We start from the raw sequence: 7,269 nt of genomic DNA, 5'->3' as shown, positions 1-7,269 counted from the left end.
CTCCAAATAGTATTTAAGAGTTTATAGGACAGTAAATTAGCTTCAACTGGTGGAGGGATTCTACACACCCCATTTAGCCATACCCTAGGTTTAGCTGTATTTCTACACACCCCATTTAGCCATGCCCTAGGTTTAGCTGTATTTCTACACATCCCATTTAGCCATACCCTAGGTTTAGCTGTATTTATACACATCCCATTTAGTCATACCCTAGGTTTAGCTGTATTTCTACACATCCCATTTAGCCATACCCTAGGTTTATCTGTATTTCTACACATCCCATTTAGCCATACCCTAGGTTTAGCTGTATTTCTACACATCCCATTTAGCCATACCCTAGGTTTAGCTGTATTTCTACACACCTCATTTAGCCATGCCCTAGGTTTAGCTGTATTTCTACACACCCCATTTAGCCATACCCTAGGTTTAGCTGTATTTCTACACACCCCATTTAGCCATACCCTAGGTTTAGCTGTATTTCTACACACCCCATTTAGCCATACCCTAGGTTTAGCTGTATTTCTACACATCCCATTTAGCCATACCCTAGGTTTAGCTGTATTTCTACACACCCCATTTAGCCATACCCTAGGTTTAGCTGTATTTCTACACACCCCATTTAGCCATACCCTAGGTTTAGCTGTATTTCTACACACCCCATTTAGCCATACCCCGGGTTTAGCTGTATTTCTACACACCCCATTTAGCCATACCCTGCGTGCAAAACAAAACACATAACAGCTAATAACGTAGCTAAATATTAACATTATCCCCAATCGAGATATCTGCCCGTCGTTTCAGCTCCAACTGAACTTAAAGGTGCATTTCAGACACACATCTTCGTGGCCATTCAGGATGTAGTGTACTCAGACTGTCTAGCTCTAGCTAATAACACAGTATAGTAGGCTATTGGTTGACAGACAGCCGCTAATCAGATCACATCACCGCCAGATAATTAACTAAAGATGCTGAAAATGGAGGGACTCGGGCCGAAGATGGACCCGGAAGAGATGAAGAGGAAGATGTGGTGTCTTCGGTCAGGAACTTTCTCCTCCATGTCGCCCTGCTCCGAGTCAGTAAGTATTGGACCAGAAGCTAGTCGGGTTTCCCTATGATGTCAACTGTGTAGTCTGGCAGGTCCCAGATCTGTTTGTGTTTTTGCCCAGAGTCATGTATTCATATCTAAATACATGGCTCTGCTTTGGTCTATTCCATTGATATTGTGAAACTGAACATTACATTGAACATGTGAGTCATTTAGCAGACGCTCTTATCCAGAGAGACTTACAGTAGTGAGTGGATACATTTTCATACGTTGCATTGGCAGGACAATTCCATTAGTAGTTGGGAGGAGAGCAGAAACAGCCTAACACCTACACTGATACTGTGTAACCTGTCTGCAGTCAACCAGCCATCCAGACTGAAGTGAAGGCCTTATTACAGAATGAAAACACCTTCTCTTTCGTCGGCATGGCAACCTGTAAACATGTCAGTGATGTCACAATGTTGCACAACAGCAGCAGAACATTGGATGGAGGGTCATTGTCTCATTACACAGTGTCCCTGTCAATTCTACTGTATTGGTACATGTGGTATTACAATACATTAGAAGATCTGTAGACGGCAGCATTGAAACAATTTTCAACACTTAGTCAACTAGCAACCTACTCTGTTTCAGTTCTGGTTAAATATCCCACTTATTTTATTCTGCTGTTACAGGCCATCAGTAGAGACAGTCAGGAAAATAGTCTTTATAGCTAGTTTATTTCTGTCAAACCATGGGAAGTGTGTCTATATAGGTAAGTACATACACAATTAGGATTTTACTTTAAGGTCAAATGTGATTTAACTGTCTAGTTGTTTTATTTATGTTTTAACCTTTATTTAACAAGGCAAGTCAGTTAAGAACAACTATGACAACAACAACAAGTTGGTGAAGTTGCTACCCAACAGGAACAACCATGACGACAACAACAAGCTGATGAAGTTGCTACCCAACAGGAACAACCATGACAACAACAACAAGCTGATGAAGTTGCTACCCAACAGGAACAACCATGACAACAACAACAAGCTGATGAAGTTGCTACCCAACAGGAACAACCATGACAACAACAACAAGCTGATGAAGTTGCTACCCAACAGGAACAACCATGACGACAACAACAACAACAAGCTGGTGAAGTTGCTACCCAACAGGAACAACCATGACAACAACAACAAGCTGGTGAAGTTGCTACCCAACAGGAACAACCATGACAACAACAACAAGCTGATGAAGTTGCTACCCAACAGGAACAACCATGACGACAACAACAACAACAAGCTGGTGAAGTTGCTACCCAACAGGAACAACCATGACAACAACAACAACAAGCTGGTGAAGTTGCTACCCAACAGGAACAACCCTGATAATAACAACAACAACAAGCTGGTGAAGTTGCTACCCAACAGGAACAACCCTGACAACAACAACAAGCTGGTGAAGTTGCTACCCAACAGGAACAACCATGACAACAACAACAAGCTGGTGAAGTTGCTAACCAACAGGAACAACCATGACAACAACAACAAGCTGGTGAAGTTGCTTCCCAACAGGAACAACCATGACAACAACAACAAGCTGGTGAAGTTGCTACCCAACAGGAACAACCATGACAACAACAACAAGCTGGTGAAGTTGCTACCCAACAGGAACAACCATGACAACAACAACAAGCTGGTGAAGTTGCTACCCAACAGGAACAACCATGACAACAACAACAAGCTGGTGAAGTTGCTACCCAACAGGAACAACCATGACAACAGCAACAACAAGCTGGTGAAGTTTCTACCCAACAGGAACAACCATGACAACAACAACAACAGCTGGTGAAGTTGCTACCCAGCAGGAACAACCATGACGACAACAACAACAACAAACTGGTGAAGTTGCTACCCAACAGGAACAACCATGACAACAACAACAACAACAAGCTGGTGAAGTTGCTACCCAACAGTAACAACCATGACAACAACAACAACAACAAGCTGGTGAAGTTGCTACCCAACAGGAACAACCATGACAACAACAACAAGCTGGTGAAGTTGCTACCCAACAGGAACAACCATGACAACGACAACAAGCTGGTGAAGTTGCTACCCAACAGGAACAACCATGACGACAACAACAACAACAAGCTGGTGAAGTTGCTACCCAACAGGAACAACCATGACAACAACAACGACAACAAGCTGGTGAAGTTGCTACCCAACAGGAACAACCATGACAACAACAACAACAACAAGCTGGTGAAGTTGCTACCCAACAGGGACAACCATGACAACAACAACAACAACAAGCTGGTGAAGTTAATACCCAACAGGAACAACCATAACAACAACAACAACAACAACAAGCTGGTGAAGTTGCTACCCAACAGGAACAACCATGACAACAACAACAAGCTGGTGAAGTTGCTACCCAACAGGAACAACAATGACAACAACAACAAGCTGGTGAAGTTGCTACCCAACAGGAACAACCATGACAACAACAACAACAACAAGCTGGTGAAGTTGCTGCCCAACAGGAACAACAATGACAACAACAACAAGCTGGTGAAGTTGCTACCCAACAGGAACAACCATGACAACAACAACAACAACAAGCTGGTGAAGTTGCTACCCAACAGGAACAAACATGACAACAACAACAACAACAAGCTGGTTAAGTTGCTACCCAACAGGAACAACCATGACAACAACAACAACAAGCTGGTGAAGTTGCTACCCAACAGGAACAACCATGACGACAACAACAACAACAAGCTGGTGAAGTTGCTACCCAACAGGAACAACCATGACGACAACAACAAGCTGGTGAAGTTGCTACCCAACAGGAACAACCATGACAACAACAACAACAACAACAACAAGCTGGTGAAGTTGCTACCCAACAGGAACAACCATGACAACAACAACAACAACAAGCTGGTGAAGTTGCTACCCAACAGGAACAACCATGACGACAACAACAACAAGCTGGTGAAGTTGCTACCCAACAGAAACAACCATGACAACAACAACAAGCAGGTGAAGTTGCTACCCAACAGGAACAACCATGACAACAATAACAACAACCAGCTGGTGAAGTTGCTACCCAACAGGATCAACCATGACAACAACAACAACAACCAGTTGGTGAAGTTGCTACCCAACAGGAACAACCATGACAACAACAAGCTGGTGAAGTTGCTTCCCAACAGGAACAACCATGACGACAACAACAACAACCAGCTGGTGAAGTTGCTACCCAACAGGAACAACCATGACAACAACAAGCTGGTGAAGTTGCTTCCCAACAGGAACAACCATGACAACAACAACAACAAGCTGTTGAAGTTGCTACCCAACAGGAACAACCATGACAACAACAACAACAAGCTGGTGAAGTTGCTACCCAACAGGAACAACCATGACAACAACAACAACAACAAGCTGGTGAAGTTGCTACACAACAGGAACAACCATGACGACAACAACAACAACCAGCTGGTGAAGTTGCTACCCAACAGGAACAACCATGACGACAACAACAACAACAAGCTGTTGAAGTTGCTACCCAACAGGAACAACCATGACAACAACAACAACAACAAGCTGGTGAAGTTGCTACCCAACAGGAACAACCATGACAACAACAACAACAACAACAAGCTGGTGAAGTTGCTACCCAACAGGAACAACCATGACGACAACAACAACAACAAGCTGGTGAAGTTGCTACCCAACAGGAACAACCATGACATCAACAACAACAACCAGCTGGTGAAGTTGCTACTCAACAGGAACAACCATGACAACAACAAGCTGGTGAAGTTGCTTCCCAACAGGAACAACCATGACGACAACAACAACAACCAGCTGGTGAAGTTGCTACCCAACAGGAACAACCATGACAACAACAACAACAACAACCAGCTGGTGAAGTTGCTACCCAACAGGAACAACCATGACAACAACAACAACAACAAGCTGGTGAAGTTGCTACCCAACAGGAACAACCATGACGACAACAACAACAACAAGCTGGTGAAGTTGCTACCCAACAGGAACAACCATGACAACAACAACAACAAGCTGGTGAAGTTGCTACCCAACAGGAACAACCATGACAACAACAACAGCAAGCTGGTGAAGTTGCTACCCAACAGGAACAACCATGACAACAACAACAACAAGCTGGTGAAGTTGCTACCCAACAGGAACAACCATGACAACAACAACAACAACAAGCTGGTGAAGTTGCTACCCAACAGGAACAACCATGACGACAACAACAACAACCAGCTGGTGAAGTTGCTACCCAACAGGACCAACCATGACAACAACAACAACAACAAGCTGGTGAAGTTGCTACCCAACAGGACCAACCATGACGACAACAACAACAACAAGCAGGTGAAGTTGCTACCCAACAGGAACAACCATGACGACAACAACAACAACAAGCTGTTGAAGTTGCTACCCAACAGGAACAACCATGACAACAACAACAACAACAAGCTGGTGAAGTTGCTACCCAACAGGAACAACCATGACAACAACAACAACAACAACAAGCTGGTGAAGTTGCTACCCAACAGGAACAACCATGACGACAACAACAACAACAAGCTGGTGAAGTTGCTACCCAACAGGAACAACCATGACAACAACAACAACAAGCTGGTGAAGTTGCTACCCAACAGGAACAACCCTGACAACAACAACAACAAGCTGGTGAAGTTGCTACCCAACAGGAACAACCATGACATCAACAACAACAACCAGCTGGTGAAGTTGCTACCCAACAGGAACAACCATGACAACAACAAGCTGGTGAAGTTGCTTCCCAACAGGAACAACCATGACGACAACAACAACAACCAGCTGGTGAAGTTGCTACCCAACAGGAACAACCATGACAACAACAACAACAACAAGCTGGTATAGTTGCTACCCAACAGGAACAACCATGACGACAACAACAACAACAAGCTGGTGAAGTTGCTACCCAACAGGAACAACCATGACGACAACAACAAGCTGGTGAAGTTGCTACCCAACAGGAACAACCATGACAACAACAACAACAACAACAACAAGCTGGTGAAGTTGCTACCCAACAGAAACAACCATGACAACAACAACAAGCAGGTGAAGTTGCTACCCAACAGGAACAACCATGACAACAATAACAACAACCAGCTGGTGAAGTTGCTACCCAACAGAAACAACCATGACAACAACAAGCAGGTGAAGTTGCTACCCAACAGGAACAACCATGACAACAATAACAACAACCAGCTGGTGAAGTTGCTACCCAACAGGATCAACCATGACAACAACAACAACAACCAGTTGGTGAAGTTGCTACCCAACAGGAACAACCATGACAACAACAAGCTGGTGAAGTTGCTTCCCAACAGGAACAACCATGACGACAACAACAACAACCAGCTGGTGAAGTTGCTACCCAACAGGAACAACCATGACAACAACAAGCTGGTGAAGTTGCTTCCCAACAGGAACAACCATGACAACAACAACAACAAGCTGTTGAAGTTGCTACCCAACAGGAACAACCATGACAACAACAACAACAACAAGCTGGTGAAGTTGCTACCCAACAGGAACAACCATGACAACAACAACAAGCTGTTGAAGTTGCTACCCAACAGGAACAACCATGACGACAACAACAACAACAACAAGCTGTTGAAGTTGCTACCCAACAGGAACAACCATGACGACAACAACAACAACAAGCTGGTGAAGTTGCTACCCAACAGGAACAACCATAACAACAACAACAACAACAAGCTGGTGAAGTTGCTACCCAACAGGAACAACCATGACATCAACAACAACAACAAGCTGGTGAAGTTGCTACCCAACAGGAACAACCATGACAACAACAACAACAAGCTGGTGAAGTTGCTACCCAACAGGAACAACCATGACAACAACAAGCTGGTGAAGTTGCTTCCCAACAGGAACAACCATGACGACAACAACAACAACCAGCTGGTGAAGTTGCTACCCAACAGGAACAACCATGACAACAACAACAACAACAAGCTGGTATAGTTGCTACCCAACAGGAACAACCATGACGACAACAACAACAACAAGCTGGTGAAGTTGCTACCCAACAGGAACAACCAATATGTTTAAGTTATATAGTCTACCAAGTGTTAATGTCACCACCATGATTGTTTAAGTTATATAGCCTACCAAGTGTTA

At 44.0% G+C, this 7,269-nt stretch overlaps 1 protein-coding gene across 1 annotated transcript in view; it reads left to right on the top strand.

Moving 5' to 3' along the window:
• The first annotated feature begins 449 nt into the window (after positions 1-449).
• LOC129844017 (scavenger receptor cysteine-rich type 1 protein M130-like) overlaps positions 450-7,269 on the top strand; it is a 79,212-nt gene continuing 72,392 nt past the window's right edge. Inside the window, exon 1 of the mRNA XM_055912388.1 lies at positions 450-1,076. The gene's annotated coding sequence lies outside the window, so the exon portion shown is untranslated. The remainder of the gene's footprint in view (positions 1,077-7,269) is intronic.

Source organism: Salvelinus fontinalis, unplaced genomic scaffold (genome assembly GCF_029448725.1).
Source record: "Salvelinus fontinalis isolate EN_2023a unplaced genomic scaffold, ASM2944872v1 scaffold_0166, whole genome shotgun sequence".
NCBI lineage: Eukaryota > Metazoa > Chordata > Actinopteri > Salmoniformes > Salmonidae > Salvelinus > Salvelinus fontinalis.
Note: the sequence above shows the minus strand (reverse complement) of the source record. Positions and strands in the feature narration are given on the sequence as shown.